This window comes from Vicugna pacos, unplaced genomic scaffold, assembly GCF_048564905.1.
Source record: "Vicugna pacos unplaced genomic scaffold, VicPac4 scaffold_17, whole genome shotgun sequence".
Classification (NCBI taxonomy): Eukaryota; Metazoa; Chordata; class Mammalia; order Artiodactyla; family Camelidae; genus Vicugna; species Vicugna pacos.
Genome location: NW_027328738.1, coordinates 474,539 through 499,898, shown reverse-complemented (window position 1 = coordinate 499,898; position 25,360 = coordinate 474,539). Strand labels below are relative to the sequence as shown.

Here is a 25,360-nt window from a genome sequence, read left to right as displayed (position 1 = left end):
ACTGGAGCATTTAGTCCATTAACATTTACAGTAATTAATTATAGATGTGTGTTTATTGCCATTTTAAACTTATCTTTGCAGTTGAATTGGTATATCCTCTTTGTTCCTTTCTTCTTCCTTTTGTGGTTTCATAATTTTCCTTTGTATTATCATTGATTTTAGTTAATTTTTGTGACTCCCTTGTAAATTTTTGGCTTGTGGTTATCCTTTTTTTTAATCTATTAACCCATTACTATAACTGTTTGTATTAAACTGATAGTAACTTGATCTCAAACCCATCCTATCGTTAAAACATTTAAAAAAGAAAGAAAAAATATTCTATATTTCCCTGCCTCCCTCTCCCACTCTCAGTGATTTGCATGTCTTCTTTTATAATTTCGTGTTTACTTTATTTGTAATTCATGAATTATCACCTTTCCAGTTGTGAGTTTCTCATTTCTGTAGCATTCTGCTTCTTTTCTATTTAGAATAGCCCTTTCAGTATTTCTTTTAGCATGGGTTTAGTGTTGGTAAACTCCTGCAGCTTATTTTTGTCTGTGAAACTCTTTATTTTTCCTTCTATCCTAAAGGATAGCCTTGCTGGATAAAGTATCCTAGGTTGCATCTTTTTTTCATTCAGGGCTTTGAATATATCTTGCCACTCCCTTCTGGCCTGTAGTATTTGTGTGCAGAAATCAGCTGAGAGCCTTATGGGGGTTGCCTTGTAACTTAATCTTTGCTTTTCTCTTGCTGCCTTTAGAATCATTTCTTTATCCTTGACTATGGCCATCTTGATTATGATATGTCTTGGTGTGGGTATATTTGGGTTCTTCCTGTTTGGGACCCTCTGAGCTTCCTGTACTTGGATATCTGATTCCTTCTTTAAGTTTGGGAAGTTTTCAGTCATGATTTCTTCAAAAACCTTTTCAATCCCCTTTGATCCTTCTTCCCCTTCTGGGAACCCTATTATGCGAAGATTGGTACACTTTATATTATCCCATAAGTCCCTTATGCTATTTTCATTATTTTTTTATTTGCTTATCTTGTAGTTCTTCTGAATGGTTGCTTTCTATTGCCCTGTCTTCTAGATCACTAATTCGTTCCTCTGCATTATCTACTCGGCTTTGCACAGCTATTAGGTCATTCCTCACCTCTGTCAATGTGTTTACCCATTCTACTTGGCTCTTCTTTATAGCTTCAATTTCATTTTTGACATATTTTATATCTCTAAGCACTATCTCTTTTAATTCCTTCAGCAATTTGCTCACTCCTTTTTTGAAATCTTGATCCAGTAGTCTATCGATATCTATTTCATTGATCTTTCTTTCAGGGGATTTCTCTTGTTCTTTTAATTGGGAAAGGTTTCTCTGCTTCCTCATCTTGCTCATACCTCTGTGGCACTGTGGTTTATGGAGTATCAGTTGTCTAATTTGGATCTTAAGTATTTTATCTATCTAATGCCCATTTAGGAATAGAACTTAGGAAAGAAAAGGAAAAAATAAGAGAGGGAGAACGAATTTTATAAGAAGGGAGAAAGAGGGTTTGAAACAGTGTATAATGAATAATAGATGCGCGAGTTGAAGCAGAGAATTAATCGGGCTGAGACGTCCTTTTAAAATCTTTAAAATATAAGGGGGGGAGATGAATAGATGTATTTGAAACCTGTGTCTAATCAATAACAGGACATCAAAACCCAAGAGAAATAGAAATGAATTAAGAAGTAAAAATTATGAGAGTAATAGAAAATAGAACAGGTAAAAACAGATTTTTAAAAAAAAGGGGGGTTGTCGGTGTTCTCCTGGAGTCTGTGTGCTTTTAATGTGAAGTCCTTCTGTCTTCGTCCTGTTTTGGAAGCTCAGCTTGTTTTCATAGGCCCTCCGTTGGCGCCCTCTTCTGTACTGCTCCCAGCACCTGTCGGCAAGCAGACCGCACCTCCTCCTAACACGGGGTCAGGTGCAGCTCTCCTCTGCTGTCAGCGGGCGGGCGGGTCACTGCCCCTCCGGATGGCGCAGTCAGATGTTGCAGACTGGCCAGGCAGGAGGGCCGGTCGTGCCCCCTCCCAGCACCTCGGTCAGGGGCTGTGTTCCTGCCCGACAGGCGGGGGGCCGCTCTCCCTCTACCTGCGCCACCGGTAGCTCAGCTGCTCTGTGCAGCTGCGCTCTCCGCCCTGATCGGCGCTCCGCACTTGTGCTCCGGGAAGACCGAGGGACAGCCTTGTCCCTGCTCAGGGCCAAAACCCAGCTCCTTCTTTGTCTTTGTGAAGCAAGTTCTCTGAGGGACCAGGATGGAAGGATCCTATCTGCCCCGGGATGTAGGCCCGTCTCAGTCTGGCCCTTGAGGCTGCTAAGCCCTTCGGTGCGGATGCAGGTTTCGCCCCCGCCCCCGCCTGGATGCTCAGCACCGGACGATATGGCGGCTCTGCCTGAGCCCCACCTCTCTTCCCCCAAAAAGTTTCCGTGGGTTTTCAGAGATGGGGGTATGCAACCTTCCCCCCAAGAGCACATCAACCTTGCTGTTTTATGCTGGGCCCAGGTTGTTCTGCCCTGTACACCCACAGCCACGGCGCTCAGCCACTTGCAGTCCCCTGGGGCTGCCTCCGTGCAGCCGCCCCCGTCCTCCGCCCGGCTTGTGCAACATGGCCCTGCCCGCCGCTGCCGGCCCACGTCTCAGGCTGGGCTTCGGGGGTACGCTCTGTGCCCGTTTAACATAGTTCTCTCAGACAAGGGCTGCTCTGTACAGATGCAAGCCCCGGAGGTTCCCCCTCCTCCCCGCTGGCCTCTTAGTTGGAGAGGGGAGACCAGCGAGCGAGCGTCAGTCCTCCTTTGCCGCTCCCATCCCGCGGGAACCCTCCCGCGGTGCTTTGCCTTTTGTTCTTTCTTTTTTCCTTTTCTCCTACCAGATTTTTGACATCTTTATCTTTTGAAGACGGCGATGTTCTGTCGGAGTTTCGCAGGTGCTCATGTTGGCTGAGTGGGTCTGTAGATGTGGGTCTTGGTGTATTTATGGGAGAGGGTGACTTACGAGCGTCCTTCTACTCCTCCATCTTCTCCGTCTTTTCAGATCCTTTATTCACTTTTTAATTGAGTTCTCTTTTTATTGTGGATTTGTAGGAGGTTTTTTTTATTTGAAGATACAAATTCCTAATCAGATAAATGATTTGAAAAAATGTTCTCCTGTCTGTTGTTTTTTCACTTTCTGGATGGTATCCTTTGAAGCAAAGTTTTACATTTTGATGAATTCCAATTTATCACTCTTTTCTTTGTTCCTTGTGCTTTGGGGTAATAGTTAAAATCTGAGGTATTTTATTTAAACGTTTATATATAAAATAACTTAATTCTTAGGACCATTCAAGGAGACGGGTGCTGTTGTTGCCCCAGTCTATGGATAGGAGACTGAGATGCAGAAAATTTCACTGACATATCAGTGTCACAGCTACCCAGTGCTGTGGGAGTTCAGACCCTCATGTTTGTCCCCAGCATCTGTGATGTTCACCAACATGCTCCACTCCTTCCTGGATTCGTTAATGAAAAAGTCTTTCCTTTTTTGATTTCTTGTTAGTTTGTTTTCTCATTGGGGACCTCATCCCTTCATTTTCCTTGCAGAGATCAGTGTAGGTTTATTTTAGGTCTCATGTAGGCGGAAACATTTCTATCAGTTTACTTCTTTGTTACTCACTCTCGAGTGATGATTGATGCTAGTTGACCTAATCAATTCATGCTCAAGCCTTTCCTGCTCATCACACTCACTAAAAACAGAGCCATGACTTACAGAATGCTCAAAGAAGAATGTACCTGAGTGATTTTATTTTTCTAACAATCAAACCAATCAAATAAAAACCCCGGTGTTGACACAGATTATAAGCCCTCCAGAATAGGGTCACTGTCTTCCTTGTATTTCATTTGTTTTGTCACAGTGTCTGGATAATGCCTTGCTGTCCAGCAGTTTTGTGAGGATATGGTGCTCGTGAATCATTGTAAGGACAGAATTTTGACAACAGACTGTGTTGTTCATTTCACGAGGGAAAAGATCATATAGAAATACTGCTCAGATATATTTAAAAATTAAACTTGGAATTTTGAAAAGAGTTCAAGAAACCATACAAAGATCTTTTCCACTAATTTTAGGTCTATCTTAGACACATTATGGTTATATAGCAGAGTAACTTATCAACTAGATTTGACAAGAGGTGTGTATTATTGATTATTTGTTTTAGTTGAAATATTCTACCTGGGATAAAGTAATCAATGCCCATAAATGAACATATATGTTTGTATTTCTATGCAACATGGGAGCAGACTTCATATGTTTCTATATAATATATATGACTGTGTGTTTTAATCTGTCTGTCTGTTTTTATAGTTTTTCAGCAATGTTGTAACTTTAGAATTCTTCTAAGATATGCACTCCCGATACTACTGCAGTTTGTACTGTGTATCCTGTCTTATGCATGGGATTCCACTGTCCCCTCAGTGAGGAATTTCCTCTCCTATTGAGTTAGTAGCAGATTTAAAGGAACTGTGATATCTAGGCCTTTGCTCTCCATGTGTTTGCTGTGGGCTGTCAATCATGATTTTCCCTTTGAGTTTTCATTGTTCAATTAGAATTTTTGAAAATAACTGTTACTATGTTTCACCGGTCTCCCTAGAAACTTGATGTATTTCTGCTATTCGGTTTTCAATTTATGAAAATTGTAAATGCACACTTGTTTTAAAGTAGTCCCTTTTCACTAGATATTTATTTATCTCTTTATAGTTAAAATAATTTTTTCCCATTGAATGAATCGGTGTGCATGATTTAAAAGATACCTTACTTTATATTTTTCTTATTCTTTCAGGTATATTCATTGTACACAATTTAGAAAATAAGGATAAACACAGTAATAACTTAAAAATGGCCTCTAATATCATCTGGAGGTACAGCTGTAGGGTTTGAAATTGAGAATTACAAGTCCTCTCACGTTGTTCTTCTTTTTCAAGTACGTTTTGGTTACTGAGACCCTCGAATTCCCATATGAATTGTAGCAGCAACTAGTCAGTTTCTGCAGAGGAGCCCGCTGGGATTGTGATGGAGACCACGTTGAATATACGGATCGCTCTTGGGAGCACTGCCATTCCAAGAGCACTTTCTTTTGATAGAGGAATGTGTGTGGAGTGTCTGTCCTGGTATTTAGGTCTTCTTTAATTTTGTTTCAACAATGCATAGAGTTTACAGAGTATTATTTTACTTTTTTTCTTTGCCTTTATACTGAGGACAAGTGTGCAAGGTACCGGGTTCAGAAGTGTATTTGAGCCCCGCCACTTGCTGCCACCATGGACGCTGCGCTCTTGCTTTGCCCTCTTGCTTTGCCCTCTGTAAAATCTTGCATGAAATGAGACGTCGGTAATTCTCTCTTGAATGAATGATTATATGATTGTTGGATGATGCTTGAGAGTCCTTGTGACGATGTCATTTTCCCAGCCTTTCCCCTCTTTTTAACTATGCCGTTTCTCTTCCTTTCCTCCAGCCTGGTTTTCAGCCTGCCTGTGGCATTGATTTTCCCTGTCTGTAAACTCATCCTTTCACTGGTTCATGATAATGTTAAATGGGGACTGCGAAAACTTTCTAGATGACAAGAAAGAGCAAATCGATTGCATGCTAGTATTTTTAGAGTGTGTTATTCTTTTATCGATTGAAATTAAATCAGGCTGACCCCCTGAGCCCTCCCGTGAGCTGTTTTCGCCTTCCTACATGTGATAGTGCTCTTGTTGCTGCATGTGCCCTACCCCCAGTCTTGGTTTTGGAGTAGAGTAAGTCACCATCAGTGGAGCCCTCTCTTTAAAAGTTGAAGAGAACATTTGCCCCTTCTCTCTCATTGGGGACTTGGATGAGATGAGGTACCAAATAAAGAATGGAGCCCCACCTCATTCTGACCCCTGCTCTTTCCGTTGCTTTCTCCAGGGGAAAAGAGCACAATTCAACAATATAAAGATTAATTGTGAGCTAATGAGATAGACAAGACAACCGAATATTTATTAAATATCCTTTCATGTCGGAAACAAATGGATTATACACACAAAAAGCACACAAAGCACGGTAGTAACTTGATTACAAATGTGGGTCCGAGTTCAAGTCCTGCTCTGGAGTGACCAGTCCTGTGAGATGGAGAACTGGTAGGTCAGCTTAGCCTCTCCTGGACTTGTTTTCTGTCCTGCAGGGATGGGGCTCCCAAGGCATCCCTCCCCCGTAAATGTGCTCAAGGGTGTAAATGACGTGCGTGGGGAGCCCCAGCACAGCTGCTCATTTCTCCTAAGAGCAGGATAGAATGGATTTGCGGAGATGGCTTTATGACCACACCGTGTAGACTCTCAGTGTTCCAAAGGGATGCTTTCTGGTTTGGAGATGGGATTCTCACTTCTGTAAATACCCAATGATTGTGTTATAGCGCTCATCTGATTTGAATCTATTCTTTAGAAAGTACATATTGTAGATAATATTTTCCAAGAATGCGTGCTTTTTTCTTTTATTATTTATAGTTCTACCCTCTCATCTCTTGGTGTGACTTTACATGGAATCCTGGAAACAGCCCTAAGCTACTTGCCTCTTCACACTTCTCTGTGGTGGTTTTCTTACCTGACTAGAAGAGGATTTTATATAGGAAATTTTCTTTGTTCCCCTTTTCTTGAAGTCTCTCTGTCTGTCTGCCCATCTCTCACCTGTCCATCTGTCCATTTCTCTACCCACTCATTCTTCTGACTTGTTCCAAGTAGCACTTCAGGCAGCTTAAAGAAGAACAGATGCCAAATAAACAGGTGAGAAAATGGGGCCAAGTTCAGACAGTGAGGTTAGGAGGCAAGCCTGTGTGAGGGTTGCAGGCGTGAGACACACGCCTCTGCCCTGTGCCTTATAAGATGGACATCAAGAGTGTGCACGAGGCTCCCAGCAGACACAGGGAAACAGGGTTTGTGGGAGATGCTCGCTGGCTGTGAAATAAATAAGTGGCTAAGGAGAAGCCCAACCTTTCCAGCTACTAAGGCTTAGGAGAATATTTTGATTGTCTTCCAGAATCAGAGTATTTCATCTTTTATTTGTCAGAGTTCTACATATAGTTGGTTACATTCTATACCTGGAAATTTCTCCCAAACTCCTTCCTACGTGAGTCCCATGGCTCGGGAATGGGGCGGTTCTGCTCATTGACTGTGTTTGGACAGAAAAAGAAAATGACAGCCTCCAAGGAGCCTGGGATTTGTCAGTTATGTTTTGTCAGTGCTGTAGATTTCAGAGAATGCTTTCACAGTTTCTCTCCATCTGAGGCAGCAGCGTGCTCTCTTAACAGCATTAGGAGCTCAGTGCCACGGGATGGTGGGGGCTGACTGCACTGCCGTCAAGACATCTAAGGTAGTCACTACAGGCGTGGTGCTTTTACATATGCATTTCATATTCTTTAATAGAAGGTTTCAACAGGAAGTTAATTAACTGAGTTAATTAACATTTAATAAATATGATTCTTTGTTGAAAAGACAGTTATAGGCAAAATATAAGCTGTAAAGATTTTAAGAACAGTTTCATTACTGAAATTTCATTAGGGAAGATTCACAGTTTATCTTATTTATGCCTCTCTTTTAAAGTAACAAAGAAACAAGACAGAAAAAGCAGAAGATGATTTCTGTTCTTCCTCTTGGCTTGCAGGTGCCCTCACCTCCAGTGGCATCCATCCAGACACCAGCACTGACACTGGCCGTGCTCAGAACTGCCTCAGCCCTGAAGACACAACTGACAAATAGAAGGGGGCCGCGTCCTGTTACAGCAGGTGATCTCAGTTTGTGGGTCGTTATGTAACTGCGCTGTGTTTATCAGGATCGCCCTTTCTACATTGCGTGACGTTGCTGCGGTGTCTCCTAGTTACTTGTTTCTGTATGTACTCGTGTATTCTCTCCAATGAGTGGTACTACACTTCTTAAAATGTTTTTTTAGATGAAAAATAGTGTATTTAATATAATAAGTCTGAGAAAAGGGACAAAATGGACTATCCTGGTCCCACAATTCAGAGATAATAATTAACACTTTAACATCTATTTTCTGTTCTTTTCATCAGTGTGTATCAATTATCTCATAAAAACCAGCGAACACGCTGGGCCTCTTTACTGTGTGGAGACTTCCATGTTCCATTTGGCTTTTTATGTGTTTTTCTACAATATTCTAACTCCCCTGGCATGATTTTTAATGACCAATATAGCATTCTGTCTTGTGGAGACATCGTCCATTTTACTTCGGACTTAAATTAACCTTTAAATTCCAAGTATACTTTACTGAAATACCAAAAAGAGAACTGTGGTGGTACCGATAGACCCCTATATTACTTCCCCTTATTTCCTGAGGGTAAAAGCTGTTGACAATGTGGTATATATATTTCATGAAATTTATGCCTATGACATATATATATATATATATATATATATATATACACATACATACATAGATACATACATGAATCTGAGAAATCCATGTATATGTGTGTGCATATATGCTTTATTGAAAAATAAGGTCATACTATATGTTTTCTGCAGCTCGCTTTATTCACTCAGGTGTATATCATAGACATCCTCCCAATCCAGACTCACCCGGTCCTTTCAGATAGAGTGGAGGGGTCCCCTGATGTGCAGGTGTGGTCTCCTGTGCAAGGACACATTTGGTGGGAGATTGCTGTGGACAAGACCCAGGACCACGCTGAAACTCCGGCCCCCTGAGACACCACAGCTCGCTGTGATTTACTGCATAATTTTCTTGATGGTGGACACTTAAATTTTCTCCATTTTCCACTGTCAAAAAGATGTTTGACTGGCATGCTTCTTCTGCAAATATTCCTGTGATCTCATATGAGTATTCCTCTAGTTAAGGCTTCTGGAAATTTAGTCCCTGGATGTGACATTTACATTCATCACAGGCTCTTTTCAAGTGACTCTAGAAATTCCTTCTCCAGTGGGGAATGAAAAGATGTAGAATAACTTATGTAATCAATTCTATATCGCTGGATATGATTTCAGTTCATGTTTTCTTCCCACCATTGTAAACAGTGCTGTGAAAATATCCTGATGACTACATCTTTTTGAACTAAATTTTTCTAAATTAAACGATTCCTAGAAGTGGAGTTGAGTCTGTGTGTACACACGTTTTTCAGAGTTTACATATGCATTGACATGTCGTCCTCCAAACACGTCGCTCACAGTTTGTTCTCTCACAGATGGACACTAGCTAGAATATCTTTTAAAAATATTTGCCAATATGATGAGCAAAAGTGCTTTTTGATTGTTTTAGTTTGCATTTGATGACCAGTGAGGTATTCAGCGTTTTTCACTTATTAGCCATCTGACTTTTAAAAAGTGAATGATCCCTTATGTCCTTTGCACACATTTAAGTGAGGGAGCTTCTTGCTGCTTTGTGACAGCTCTTTGTATGTTATGAACAGTAACCCCTTGACTTTATCAACATGTATCACACAGCTTTTACTTGTCATTTCTTGCCTTTCATTTTGTTCAGTAGGTTTACTTTTGTTGTGGCCCAAAGTATACTTAAGTTAGTAAATGTCTTCTTTTTGGGTTTTATTTTTGGTATTATTCTTAGAAATACTTTCTTATAACGGTACAAATCTCTTCTGTAGGTTTTGTAACCTCTAATTTGGAGATGATAATAGTGCTTGTTACAGTGAAAGGAAGTTGAATTAATGTGAGCAAAGAGTTGTATTCGTTGTTATTAGTACTTTCTAATATTCACATCACTTTCTATAATTTTTCTTGTGGTCATTATGACTGGAATAGAATTTGTTCTTTCCAGGTGATTCTCTGCCCCAGGAGAATTATTGAATTCATACTTTTCTCTTTGATTTGAAATCCCACGTGTACAAAATACTTATGTACACTAGAGTCTATTTTTGAGCTCATGGTTTATTTCTGTCAACCTTACTTTCTTACTCCAGCGCCATATCTTACAAAATGTAAAAATTTATTTAATATCTGACAGTGCAATTTTTTTTCGATTCTTTTCTTCCATCCCAAATTTTCTTGGCTAGTATTATGACTTAATTATTCCTGAAGAATTCTAAAATACTTTGTTCAAGTTAAAAAAAAAACAGAAAAGTGTTTTCATAGGATTTTTTAAAAAGTTTTGAATTATCTTTAGAAGAAATTTGATCTTTACAAAACTGCTTTCCTCCATGCAATATGCTGATGTCTCTACATTCACATCTCTTACTTTACCCCTAAGTACAGTCCTGTAGTTTCTCCATGTAGAACATGGGCATTATTTTTGAGTTTATTCCTGATAATTGTTTATGTTTTAGTTAATTTTCTAAGTGAGAGCTTTTTGCTATTATATTTTTTAAGCTGTAAAAACTGACACCTAGGAAGGCAGATTCGGTTTGTAAATACTCACTTTGTAACTTGTCATTTAAAATTGTAAGTATTAAATACTTGTTGCAGAATCCTTTCTTTTCTGTTTTTCAAAATTTGTATCCAAGATTATCTAAATGGTCACAGCTAAGTAGTATAGGTGGGGAGACAGAAGGAGAGAGGTATTGTGGCTCATGTGCAAATTGTGAGCAGTTTCATGGCTGCTTTTAGGCTTGAGAAGCCACATAAGAGCCCAGTTAAGACCAGGGATGGCTTTGTATGTACTTGAAAGCCAGCTTTCCTGCCTTTATGGTGAAGCCTGGTGGGCGTGGCAGGTAGATGAACAGGGTCCAATGGAGGTTATTGGCTGCACAGAGCACTGTGTCTGTGAGAACTGGAGACCATCGCCATGGCAAATGCTTGGTGTTAGGAACACTGCAGGGGAGCTGGGGAGCCTGTGTGTTAAGGATTTTCCAGCCCTGGGAGTGAGAAGAGCAGACTCTGCATTCAGATCTGAGTTTGAATTCATCCTCTCTTGTTTACTGGTCCTCTGACTTTTGTCAAGTTATATACACTCTTTCAACCCCTGTTTTCTTGTCTCTCAAAATAGGATAATTATGGCCTGCTGCTAGAGTGTTTGATCTGGGTAAATGATTTGTGTCTATAAGATGCCACGTACTGTCACAAGTTCAGTGAGAAATGGGCTATTGCCTCTTCTTCTGCAACTCAGTGCTCGACAAGTCATCGGAGGAAAGCCAGTCCCTAATTTGTGTGTGATATAAGTAGGAACAAAATAAATGTCTTGACTTTCACTAGCAGTATTCTTACTCCTTTGCTTCATTTAATTCTTTTCTTCTTTCCTTACCCCTTTCCCCCCTCCACCGAAAGAACCTGAGACTCTCTCAGAACAATAGATTCCAATTACTTTTAAGGTTGTCTCATTCTCATGAAATAACAGTAACATAAAAAAAACTGTACACATCCCAGAATTCATTGTATTTGATTTAGACACACACGCGTGCACACGCACACACACACACACACACACAATCAGGCTACCTCCCACTTACTGAGGGGGAAGAACCACTTATTCTGAGTTTTCATTCACTGACCGTGAGAGCAAAGTGTCTTACGCAGACTTTCACCTGGCTTCGTGCATGGTGTTTTTAGTTGGATTTCTGCTTTGTGGCCATAGAATTATTCTCCTAATAGAAGAGAGGAAGTGGAGACATAGACATTCTCCTGAGATATTGGTGTCATCATATTTGAGTTGGGAAGGACTTAAGACAGCAGAGAGTCATAACTGTTTATGGGTGTGAATCCATGATAGTGTAACTTGGACAAGAACCTGGATCTTCTGCCATCGTGTCCATGCGGGTGAAGAGGTAACTTGTTGGGGGATGGCAGGGATCCTTCTTGCTTGATTTCCAGGGTCTTGCTAGTTTTCATTGCTCACCTGCCTTTACTTTAGGTCCATGTGGCCTCTCATGGGAAGGTCACTCTGTCCTGATAAATAGAGTTACTTATCAGAAAAAGCTCTGGACCCACTCGTATTTCCCAGTTTTTTCTGCTGACCTGCTGACACTTTATATAAATGAGATATAAGAAACTACTTGATATAAAATCCTTTGTGTTATCGTTAGCCCTCGAGTTCCATAGGAATGGGGTCCTGTCCCAGGCTGTCTAAGACTAGATCTGAACAAAGATAGGGTGATAGGCTGTGCTGCTGGACCCTCCACAATCAAATGTGATTTCCACCTTAGTTTTTAGAATCAGGCAGATGAGCTCAAAACTTGCCTTTACCAGTTATTAGCTTAGTGAACTTGGGGAAGAAACTACTTTTGTGTGTACAATTTTCTTTGTCTGTAACTAAGCTCAGTATTTATTTTAAGGTTTTTGTTTTAGAATTGAATGAGCTAATTCCCTCATTTATACCTAAAATACTGATCGCGTGGTTCTATGATGGTGCCTTGGTTGTTGATTACTAAGGCACTCGGCGTTGAGAAAGGGGGTGGGTGACCACTGGATTCTAAAGCTTATATTCCAGGATATGCTTGTAAAAGACTGGATGTGGAGTGGATTTTTAGTAAATATCCATTCCTTTCCTAATCTGCATTGATTGTGTATATATCTTTATAATAATATATGAACATTTTTTAATGCAATTTAAATCTTTCTGTAGTATTTAAAATATATAGCTGTAACAAAAATACGTGAAATTAAAGGATTTCACTTTTATTTTGTTTTCAATAAGCAAAACAAAATAAAATAGAAAAGAAAAAGTGTTTTGAAGGAGCAGAAATAACTTTATTTCTGTAGAATCAGTTCCCTATGATAGGTTTTTTGGTTGTGTTGTTAAACAGCATATAAAATTGATAGGTTGTGACATACTGGAAATGAGGAAACAGTGGAGACATACTGCCACCAATGCAGTCATTTTATTACCAAGTCCAAACTCGTTCCGCTTGCTGCATAACAGGCCAATAAATCAGGAGATGAAGTGTTGGAGCAAAGAAAAGTGACTTTATTTGAAAAGCTGGCAGACTCAGAGGATGGCATACTGATATCCTGGAGAACCCTCTTCCCCAAGTCAGAATTCAGTCTCCTTTTATACTAAAAAGGCGTGGGGGTGTGGTTGGTTGTTGCAAACTTTTTGCTGTATGAATTGTTTTTCTTTGGAATCCTTTGTTCTTGCAGCCGTCCATGTAGGTCAAATCATGGTGCCTCTGTAAAACCTCCAAAAGAAATCAAAGTTTATTCTCTATTTTGCAACGTGCCATCTCTACATAAGTGCAGAAGAACTAACATCCTTAAAGATCAAAGCCCGGAGAATAGTCTGTCCTGGATATTTCAGTCTAAAGGCAACTTTCTTTTATAAAAGGTGCAGAGCTAGCAAGTCTGAGCCTAGAAAACAGGGCACAGGTTAAAAGCCAAAGGAACACATCTAATATGGAGTCAAACTTGTTCTTTTCTATTACAATTTTTTTCCATCTGATAAATAATTTTATTAATAAATATGGGCAATTTTTTTTTTATTTTTGCTTCTTAATAACGGATAAGTGGTCCAAATACATTTTTGTGATCAGGAATGCTGTGCATGCCTTGGGGTCACAGAAAACTCTTATTGGGAGTGGTCGGCCCTTCAACATGCCTGATGCCCTGTGAGTGTTGGTGAGGGTCCCCCTAAACAGGGGCTGTCTTCAGGAACCAGCATATGGGCATTGACCTCTGGAGACCTCTTTTTCAGGTGCGGGAAAATTTTTCAGGTACTGTGATTGAAAAATTATTCCAGCTGGGGATAATTAGGGAATAAAGGAAGAGAAAAAGGGCTTGGAGTAGAGTAGAAGAGAAGGAGAGAAGATCATGGAGCCTGGGGGCTTGGCAGCAGGGCCTCCGGAGAGAGAGAAGCAGGGGTGTGGAGGGGCCCGGTTCCAGAACCATCTCCTGCACCTGTCCCCGCGCCCAAGACACGCAGCCTTTAATTACCCAGGACTCTCTCGTGTCTGAACGTCACCCTGGTCAGAACCTTGAGAATCGAAATTAAGGGGTGGGCAGCACTAACCTAGGGGGTCACAGAGGACTTTGGTCAAGTGCACAGTGCCTTTTCTGGTCATGTGTCTTCACTTGCCCTTTATCTTTGGATCTGAGGAACAGGAGCAAGGAACTCAGAGAGAGATCCAGGAAGACATCTGACTGTGTTAGGGAGGACATTCACAGTGACACGGGGAGCAAGGACACTTGCAGCAAACTAAAATGACTTCACAACTATTGCATCAGAGCTGCAGGTGTGAGAGAGCCTAAGCCTGTCTCAGAGTGCAGGGGACAAGCGGAAAGGAATGGTAAAATTTCCACTGACAATTGAAATTTTGTTAAATAGCCTGCTACTGTTAATTGTATCACTTGAATATATGCAGGTGTATTTCTGTGAGCATTTATAGGTTCACACAACCCCATCAGCTCCTCTTGCCCCCATCGGGGATGGGCTTTCTCAAGCACAGTGCCCCTCCTGCTTGGGTGGGCCACTCTGTGGGTCCTTGCCTGGGGCAGGGCTGCTGCAGGGCACTGAGTCCCTGAGGCATAGCCTGTGAGACACGAACATCTCTACTCTTGACTGAGGGCCTCCTTTTACCCCTGCAGTGTTAGAATGCCGATGACTCAGTTAGAAAGATCCTTCGAAGCTGTCCGTGTCCTTGCCATCCAGAAGCGGAGCCTGGAAGCTTCCAAATTTCTCCAGAATGCGATCTATATTCACCTTCAGCAGGTGAGTGTGTGCCCACTTACAAGTGCAGGAATTACTGAAGTTTTTCTGAAACTTACTCACCATTATTCCATCTGTTTTTTCTGTGCTAGGATTCAGTATGGTCTGCTAAAAATTCTGGAGTCAGATCTTGAAACCCTGATGAAGAGGATTATTTATTTTATTTCTTTATATGATAACATTTTCTTTGAAAATTCAGAGTTTTCAGTTCTTTGAGGAATTTTTTTGGGTGTTGTACAATCAACTTTGCTCTTACCATCTTTGTGACCTGTTGATATATGCCTCTCATCTGGCTTCTGTCACTTGTGAGGCAGTTCCATTTGTGACCCTGTGCAGGATGTTCATGTTATAAAACATAAAGTCTGTAAAAGTACAGTCCCTTTTACTTCAAAGACATTCCACAATTAGTATTTAAATTTGGGTGTGGTTTTTAGAAGACAGTATGATTAGAACATGTAATTGCAGGTTGCTAGTGCAAAATCCCCAAATCAATAGTCTAGCTCAACATCTAAAATCTTTCTAATCTACCTTGGATTTGTATGGATAAGTGAAGCAGTTTGCTAAGAACACAAGACCAGGTTTAGATACAGGCTGGTGTTTCTCAGCAGGTCCTCCCAAGCTGAAGTTCTGCCATAGGGTGGGGCCGAGTGGAGAGGGCGGGTCCTGCCCTCCCTGAGCTGAGAGTTTCATGGCAAAGACATTCATCAGGTGAAGAACTGGGAGATTATTCTAAGAACAGTGGGTTTGAAAAGAGTCCTATAAGCATGGGACTGACACAGTCCAATTTGTCTCAAGTAGGGGAGAGTGTCTTTGGGGCCACTTGTGAGACTTGTGAGTCCAGGTGGTCAGTGTTGGTGGCTTCTACTTGAGCTGTGTGAGGGTCAGTGTGTAAAATTGAAAAGTTTGAAGGCATATTTAGATGGTAAAAAGGAAAGGATGAATGCTGTCTGTGAAGGTAGGATGCAGTAAGGCCCAGGTTTCTGGGTGGATTAATGAGATGGTCCTGCTGTTCTCTTAGGAGGGAAACATGCAGAGGGAGTTCTGGGGGAAAACTGATGAGTTCAGCTGTGGGTAAAGTGAAAGACTGTTAGATGTGTGTTCTGAGAGCTCAGGTGAGAGCCAGTAGTGAGTAGGGGGGGAGAGAGACTTTCAAATCCTTTTGTCTTGTGAACATACAAATAAGTATGAGTAATGACACACTTAACACCTCAGTATTCTGTTTTTAAAACCCAGTAACATTTTGTTATATTGAGGGCAGAGGTTCTTAATGTTTTTAATAGAAATGAAACAAAATAGTGGAGTTAATCAACATCTTAGAGTTGATCTGTGTCCTTGTATGTATTTTGATACCACATCTGTTTATTAGCATAATCTACAAAAGCTTGTTTAGCATAAGAGTTAAAAAGAGGGACGGGGCACACAATGTTGGGGTTTGAGGCTGATGTTCTTGAGCAAATTATGTAGCCTCTTTGTGCCTTAGTTGCATCTTCTGTGACTGCACCCGGGGCCCTCATCACAGCTGATTTCCTAGACTAGATGTTGGGAGGGAGGCTGCTGAAGGGAGTAAGAAGTGGCAACTGCTAGGGATACTGAAGAGAGGAAAAAAAAACTGATTAAAGCCGGGAAACAGTACAATTACACTCAAATTGAAAGAATCCCGCAGTGTTTTGAGCCACTTAGCGTAAGGGAAACAAAATCACGTGGACCCAATTCTCTTGAGCATATGAGTATTGTGGGTGGGAGGGTGTCATCAGAAAAGGGTTGAGAAGAGGCCTTTTGGAATCCCTTGACGTTTCCAGTAAGGATGGGGCGCAGAAGTGAAAACCCCCTGCTTCACAGTGGAAGCTGCTGTTTTGTGTGAAACTGACCAAAGTTTGGAAGCCAGTCATCAGCGTTGCTGGCAAATGAAGGGACTTCTGGATTAGGTGGGGCACTTGCTGTGACTTCCAGGTGACCTGCTGGCTGGGGGCTGTGAGGCGGGCAGTAGGTTTGCAGGGTGACCCAGGCATAATCCCTGGCTCTGAGTCTGCTGGTCTGACTAGCAGACCTGGGCACCCGCAGTCCTAATGGGGCAGATTTGGATGTGGCCTGGGACACTTGCCGTGCTGAGGGTGAGAGGAGTGCTCCCCTGTGTGGGTGTTCCTGCGGAGAGTGGAAACGTCCTCCTGCAGGGGAGGAAGACCCTCTGAGCAGGGGGCCAGAAGCATAGGCAAGACCAGCCTGAACACAGAGGTTTTGGGGAGTCGGAAGTCATACAGTGGCCCGAGCAGCCTTGTTACTGAGAGACTGGAGGAAAAAGATGCTGAAAAGTCATGCTAGGGTCCGACACTGTGGTGGGTTATGAGTGACAAGAAAGGACTGGTCAGGCAGGCACAAGAGAATTCTGTGGGTGTCCCAGCTGGTGCGTCCTGCCGGAGGGAGGAGCAGAGATATAGACTTTGCCACTTATTAGCTGTGTGACTTTGAGCAATATCACTGAACCTCTTTCTACATATATCTTGATCTGTAAAGAGACAATGTGACAAGCTCGTGTCATCAGAAGGCTTAGTTTAGCTCTGATCCTCTTTGTCCCGTTCTGTCAGTGTTGCCCTGCAAGTTTCTGCAGCGGCTGCTCTTACCCTGAGATGGGAGGGCATAGAGGGACATTGTAGTACACGAGGACAGGAAGGGGTTGCTTTAAAAGCAGACATGTAGCCTCCTGCAGTTGCAGACCTGCAGGCAGTTTGGTTGACAGTAGTGGAGAGGACTTGGGAGGCCTTAGCATCGTCTTAAAACCTGTTTTCCCTTGGAGACCGGATGTGACTTTGCAGATTAAAGTTGAAGATTTGGGCTTCTGTCAAAGCTGTTTTCAGAGATGGGTATATAAGTTACATATGGTATAAAATAAATGTTTTATTTAATGTGTGGGACTTTGCAGCTGTTGGGAACAGCTCTGTTGGCCTGGTCTCCAAGGAGGACAGTAGAGGTCAGCAGAGCATGCAGGAGGGCAGGCAGACCATCTTACTTCTGCAGGCGGTTCTTCAGAGCAAGGCACTCTGTTGAGTTGACTCTTCTCTAAGTTTGGTCTGAGCAGACAGTAAAGTAATGAGTTCTGGTGGGATTGTATAATGACAGGAAGAAAGGGGAACCCGTAGTTTTTCTGGGCTAGAACACGCTTTTGGTTCCTGATTCAGTGTGTTCCATTACAGAATTGATGAGTTGTGTCTCTTCTAGGACTTGCTTTAAATAAACGCCCAGCCTAAAAGTGAAGAGTTATGTTTTATTTGGAGGGAGGACCCGAGCCGAGATGAAAGCCTCTCAGATCACTCTGAGGGACTTCTCCCAAGAGGTAGGGAAGGAGCTGGTTATATAGGAGCTTTACAACAAACACCAGGTAATTGGGACAATAAAAGTTTTCTTGTTATCTAAAGAAATCCAGGTATCTCAAGTTCAAGAATTAAGTGCTTTTCTATGTATGGGAATAAGGAAACATTTTGGTCATTGAATTCATTTCTTTGACAAGCACCTAGCTACCTAGGGCCAGTTTCCTGTCGTTTCTTATTCTGAGTCCGCTCAGAGGGCACCACTGTGAGTGGCTGTGAGGCTGGGCTGCAGGCATGTACTCGCTGGGGGTGGCAATAGCCGCTGATGTCTTGGTTTCAGTATTCTTTGTTTACTGACATGGTTGCATTATTTTCATTCACATTGTAGTATTTTCATTCACAGTGCTCCGACTTGGTCCTAAATTCGACCAATATTTTGAGAGACATTTCATGACCAATTTTGTCCCACGGTGCTAGGATGGCTCATACCTAGTTCAGCTGAAGAAATTTCTGAGCTGCCATTCAAGGTGTTAGGTTTTTTATCAGGATCTGTTGATACTAAAAGTTCTCAGGATCGCCTGTCTTACTAGTTTATTATGATCCAAAAAATGTTTGCCCTTCGTTGCTCATTTCTATACCTAGAATCACACTATTACAATTATTTTATACAGGGTTATAAATTTTATCTAATTCTTCAAGATGTTTAGCCATCATCAATCTTGTAGACCTAGTTACACATTGGGAAATGTAACAGACAACAATTTTATAAAATAGACAGGATATAAGTAATAAAGCTAGTAACATTAATAAAGGCACGAGTAAGAATTTAATAGTCGAGGAGTTACATATTTGGGTTAAAATTTTGCTTGTGTTTCCGATTGAGTTTGAGTGACCTTATGAGAAATTTCTTATTTATGGTCAGGGCCAGAGCAGGTATTAATTGGCCAGGTGAGATCGCCCAACTTGTATGTTCCACAGTTGCCTAAACAGAAATATAATTACCTTTTTAGAATAACATTTCTGAGGGCTATCTAGTTAGAGCCATGGAGTAGGGAAACCCACCAAGGTAACATAGAAGTACTAGACATAGGTAATTTACCATGAACTTAACAATTGGAGTAGTTCATAATCAAAGGTAGGAGAAATTATCAAAGTAATTGGCATACAGTCCTGGTCCGGTGTCTTGGGTCAGCTGTCTAGCTCAGATGTAGTCTTCTTCTCATCCTGACCTGGGTAGCTTTTTCTCCATTTGAGCATTGTTTTAAGGTGAGCAGTGTTCTATAGGCCAGTGCACTGCAGGGGCTGTTTCTGATAGGAAATGAATCCGAAAGTCTGTTTCCTTCAGCTTTGGTGTGTACGGTGTATTTAAGAGTACCTGATAAAGGGTCCTTCTATTCAGGTTGGAGACAGTTCTTTAAGTCATGCCTGTTCCATGATGTATAACCCCCTGGCTGCAGGTCATGGGGCATTGGAACTTTACCCAAGGATAGATTACTGAGCATCAGAAACAAACCTAGAGTATCCTTTTCATAATTCAATTAAACAGAGCAATGTGACATAACAGCAAGGAATGATCTGGAATGTGTCTTATTAAATATAGACCTCAATTAACAAAACTAGAATTTAATATCCACTAAAATATAATCTTTTTTCTCTCTAAAATTACCCTAATATTTCTCAAATACAGCCAAATGAAGACAATTTGTTTACAAGTCTGATTATTTGATCATATAGGCTTTTTTAAATTGGCTGTGTTGGAACTTTTAATAACGAGTCTCAGGGTAGAATGTTAATAAGCTTTTCTAAGGCCAGGAAAGCAACATCAAGGGCTTGTCATGGGTTTCTGCCTTACAGATTTAGGTAAATTCTTTTCTCTTTAAAATCCCTAAAATATTTTGGGATTCCTATATCTGTTAGGAGATGAACTTCCTCGTTTTTCTGATAGAGCCACTGGGGACCTAAGAGATTTTAGTCTCTTGAGGGATCAGATAGAGGGAAAAGATAACACTTCCAAATCAGATTGCATAGGTATAATTCATCAAATTTCTGTGAATCATAACTTGCTTAAGGAGAAGAGTTTATTTATGTCTGGGAAACAGGTTAAAAGCCAGTAGTATTTCAGACAAAATCAAAAATTATAACCATACTCACCAGATGTAACTAATTCTTCAAATCAGTTTTCATTAGACCTTTAAAATTTCTTACCCAGTTTAGTTCAGTGCTGTAGTTTGAAATTTATTAGAAACCAGTAAATCTCCTTGAAGAGAAAGCACTTTGCAAAATCACCAGAAGGAAACAATTAACTGTCTATAAATGACAAAATATTTAAAAGCATGGTTCAACACCATTACACTAAAATCAATAAATTAACCTGCATACTATAACCAGAAATATGACTGGTAACATTTTAGATATGCCATAATTTTAGGGAGTCCATATAATATGTAGAATATCTATGTTAATAATGTTTTCTCATACAATATAACCTTTGAAGATTTATTATTCATTTGACAATACCATGTATTTAACATGCCAAATGAAATTTACTAGTTTTAAATCTCTTTTTGGGATGTTTCAGGGGCATGCTGTAGCATCCCAAACTTAACTGGAGATTAAAAGAACTTTAATTAGAACTTGATATTTGGGGAGCTTATTAAAATATTTCAAAAAGCTTGGTCAGATAAACATATAGATCACTGTAAAGTAGTACTTATTCATTAAGAAAGTATGTCAAAGGTAAAGGCAGAACAGATCAGGTAAGTGGTATAATATGCTTTACATTTTGTTACTGAAAGTGAATGAACATTTTAAAAAAATTTTGTCCTCTTAACAGAGAGAAAACCAAATCTAGTCTTGTACCAGCTTAAGTCGAAGATTCATTTACTTTGCCCAAGTTGATTCTAAACTTAGCCAATTCCGACTACGTACAAAACTCTTTCCTTAGGGTTCCTCTTCCACATGCCTTCCACAGCTTTCTATAGTCATATTAGTGTGTCCCTTATTTTCTGTTCTATTCAGAAGTGACCAGCTTCAGGAGAAAGTCACTATTTTTCATTAACAAAATATAATTTCATTCTTATATCTTCCTTTACACATTTATCTTACTTTCCTAGGATACTGAGATCATTCCCTTAATAATAGAGACTACTTCAGGGTGGCACCAACCATGTATTAATATTTCTAAACACCTTTATTTCTCTGTAAGAGGAAGTTAAATCTTAATTAATTCATGTTTCAATCTTATTTTATCCAAAAATAGCATAGCTATTTAATAAAATCCTATCATTTAACTTAAAGTAGCACAAATCTAGAATTTAAAGATACCAAACATTTGGAGATTATCTTAAGCATACATTTTAAAAATATATTTTAAAAATTTACCCTAAGCTCTCATCTCATTTGTATTTAATTTACTTAAAATTTTACCACACCACATTACTATAATATTTTTTGACAAATCTGCACCAGATATAACAGGATCTTATTTGACTTTCATTAAACCTAGATACAGTAAATGTAGTATACTTAATATTGATGACTTTAAAGATGTCTATATTAATTATAACATACTTAAACTAAACAATATCAAATATTATCTTAATATTGAATATTTTCCAGTTCACGTGAAGCTGAAATTCAATTTGGTCAGTTTTTATTTTAAAATACTTAATTTGTAAGCTCTTATTTTTTATGCCAATTAAGCAGAGCTCTTTGACTTTCATTTTTTTTTTTTTAGCTGTAGAAATATCTCACATCTATAATGTGTACGCAGGCTTATAAACAGACAAAAGCTGGAGATTTCATAGCTTCACTTTAAAACTTACTTATGAGATAAGTATAATAATAGTTGGAGTAAACTGAATTTGCTTGCTCAAATCACTAAGGCTTACTGTTTATGAAAGAGACATTTAAGATTTCTTGACAAATTCTTAAGGATCCGTCAGAGTTCTGAGTTCTAAAATGCCAAAAATTTCTTTGTTCTAAAGTTTTATCTCCTTGAGCTAATTAGGCTCAGTCCTAGGTCACTGTTTGCTGTATTTATATTTCTGATCTGCTAGACAAAGACACACGCTTCCAGTTCCCCAAAGAACTGCTCTGTCAAAGGATTCTTGAGAATCCCAATTTATTTGCGTGGCCACCATATGTACACAATACTTCTACCTTTTGTATGGCAGAGTCCAAGATTTCCTTTAAAAAAAAAGGAAACATATATATACATACATACACAAACATAAAATACCCAGAAAAAGATAAAACGTTTACATTTCAAGGACATAGGAAGAGAAATCCAAGTTCCCCCTAAAGGGGATTTTGTTTTATGAGTTCAGAATTCCAGAAAATGTTTTTAACAGGCCTGGATAGTTACTTTCAGAGTGAGTTTTTATTTTCTAATTCCCAATTAATTTTGTTAGTTTTGTACGTATATAAACCTGGCTGTGGAATTAGTTGGAGGCTCGCAATCTGTGATTACTTTTTCTTTTCTTTCCTTTTCTGTTTTTTTTTTCTTTTTTTGAAAGTTCTATTCACCATTCTAAGGTCGGGTTCTCAAAATAAAATTGCTAATAAGTTTTCCTGTAGGGACAACTCTATGGCATTAAGTATTTGCCTCTACCACTCCTGCAAGTTTCTCTGTCAGCGGAGAAAGCTGTTACCAGCCAGGAGGAGGTTCCCATTTTTCGAGTTGAAAGGTTCCTCATAAGAACTTTAATTTTATCCCAAAAAATTCAATGGAGGTAATCAAATTGAGGAAAACATTAGACCAGCCTCTTACCTAAGAACTCAGTCCTGAACCCAGTGTGTTTCAACTTGGACCCACTCGGGACTTCTCCACTGGGTGAGTATTTTCCTGGTATGTTTCCACCAGTCCCACCTCAGAGGTTTCCTCAAGGTGGGTGTTTCCCGTTACCTTTCAACCAGGCCCTACCCAGCATGTCTCCACTGGGTGGGTTATTCCCTTCAGTATTTTTCAACTGGAGGGCCAGTTACCTGGATACACCACCAAATAAATCTCAGGATCATCAACCAATATGGGAGATCCTAGAACCATGAGAAACTCACCAAAATTCATCTGGACTCCTCGAGGAGGAGGACGGGCACAAAGGACCACTGCTGCTACCAAGGCTCTGGTTCCTCGGAGAGTTCAGTTGGAGAGAAGTCTGCTCTGGGTCCCTTCATGGTGTCCAAAACTGTTGACTGAAATACATGGGCATCCTAAAAGTTAAGAGTTATGTTTTACTTGGCAGGAGGACTCGAGCAAGGATGACAGTCTCCCAGATCGCACTGAGGGACTGCTCTGAAGAGGTTGAGGAGGAGCTACGATATATAGGAGATTTACAACAAAGACCAGGTTGTTGGAACAACGAAAGTTTGCTTGTTATCTAAAGAAAGCCAGGTGTCTCAAGTTCAAGAATTTAGTGCTTCTCTATGTATGGGAGGAAGCAAATATTTGGACTCACTGAATTCATTCTTTAGACAAGCACCTAGCTATCTAGGGCAAGTATCCTGTCCTTTCTTATTCTGAGTCTGCTCAGAGGGCGCTGTTATGAGTGGCTGCAGAGGCTGGGCTGCAGGCCTTTCCTTTCTGGGGTGTGTTGGCAGCCACTGATGTCTTGGTTTCAGCATTCTTTGTTTACTGAAATGGTTGCAGTGTTTTCATTCACATTGTACTATTTTCTTTCACAGACTGATTATGGATAATCTGCAAACTTGGAAAGCAACCGAGATGGAATTACTGCAGGTACATTCTACTTTAATAAGCCGTGTGCAAACATAAACATGGAGGAATCATACAAAAGGATTTGTTGGTGTAGGGAAGGGTTTCTGCACATTACAGGTGAAGGCAAGGCAGAATTCCTCTCCTTTGTATGCAGGGACGTGAGTCCACCATTCTTTTCTGTAGTGGTTTCTGAGAACAATTTATGGTAATTAACCAACATTGACAAACGGTGGAACACAATGCATTTAAGAGCTGGCCAGCTGCAGATTGTTTATTGGAAGGTGGATTTCATAGGCAAGTGGTCAGGTGGATGGGAGAGAGAGAGATCCCAGGCCTGGGCCCAGATTCAGGTTTAAATCGCCATTTCCTCACCATAGAGCCTTGGACTAGAATGTAACCTCTCTTAACCTGTTGGTGAATCTGTGAAATGGGCATGATAATATTCCTTTGTTCCTGGGATTGTTGTAAGTTGTAAAGAGTATTATAGCACACATGAAGCACTTAACACACTGGCAATTAGCAGTGTTCACTTTGTCCGGCCACCCTGCTTGGCGTGTGTCAGAGCCATAAAGGCAGCATGTGTCTGTTGAGGGCGCACTGGTAGCCCCTTGAAAAGGTTGTGAATTTGGTGATTTCCTTAATCCTTGTAACTCTGTGCCATGGGCAATTATTTTCATGGACAGATGAGGAATCTCAGGGTAAAGAAGACTGTGTAATTTGCCCTAACTCAGGCCATAATTTTCGGTGCAGGGGCCTCGGTTCAGCATGGGCCCCTGGGCCTTATACCGCCTTCTTTCAGCACCAGAGCCAGATGTTGGCTCGGCTGTCATCCAGCCCAGAATACCCAGCAGGCAGCAAGACACACCTGGCCCTGTGCTGCTTGAGCAAAAACTCCGGAGTGGAGGCAGTTACAAAAGGTATAATAATAAAAACAGGCGATTGCAAAATGTGATCAGCTCTGAGAAGGAAAGGAACACGTCTCGCGGTGCAGAGATGGGAGCTTTCCCGTGGGGGCTGCTCTGGGGGCGTTCATCTCAGCTAAACAAGCTCTGATGTTGCACCAAGGCAGGAAGGCAGGGCACGTGTGCTCAGGTAGACAGGGCCTCGTTGTTTATACTCATTCCCCATTTAGCGGTAGCTGTCACGAGCACTTTCGTAGTAAACAGATGTCGGCCATAATCATCCCACACTTTGCTTGGTAGTTTTTTCCCCCACTTTTGAGATGAGGTAATTGAAGCTGGGGAGTTTGCTGCATGCCCGTGATTAACTTGGAAATACCCCCACTGGTCTTTCAACTTAGACTGGTGTGGCTGTCATGTCCCAGCCCTGTGAATGGCATCGTGTAGCTTCTCCCAAGTAGCCCAAATGACTGACATTGATTTTCTTAATTCATAGGAAATGGTATGTGACAATAGGGAAAAAGGTAGTAAGAAATTGGAAAAATACAAAAAAAACCTATTCTTCCCCAGCTGGGGAAACGTGCCCTCTGTCACTCACCCCACTCACTGCCTGGCACCTCCTCCCTGCCGACTCCGTGTTCAGAAGCCACTCTGAGCCTTTGAAGAACATTTTGCCTTGTGACACTGTTGACTAAGGCCTGTGACCTCTCTGCCCCTGGTTAACTCTCGCTTCAAAGCCATTTAAATTTTATTCAGGCTCCTCCTCGCAGATGTAAGAGTAGCCTCTTTAAACTTCTTGATGCAGCTCCTTAATGAAGATCTTGTGAAGGAAACCTAGCCAAAAC

General features: G+C 40.8%; 1 protein-coding gene across 10 annotated transcripts in view; it reads left to right on the top strand.

Annotated features, from left to right (window-relative positions):
* LOC140692796 (trafficking protein particle complex subunit 9-like) overlaps positions 1-25,360 on the top strand; it is a 99,711-nt gene that overhangs the window by 8,354 nt on the left and 65,997 nt on the right. For 6 of the 10 annotated variants that reach the window (XR_012068377.1, XR_012068379.1, XR_012068378.1 and 3 more), the window contains 4 exons: positions 7,645-7,765; positions 14,478-14,601; positions 23,144-23,247; positions 23,583-23,637. The gene's annotated coding sequence lies outside the window, so the exon portion shown is untranslated. The remainder of the gene's footprint in view (positions 1-7,644; positions 7,766-14,477; positions 14,602-23,143; positions 23,248-23,582; positions 23,638-25,360) is intronic. The other 4 variants (XR_012068381.1, XR_012068380.1, XM_072957058.1 and 1 more) reach the window with 2 other exon arrangements.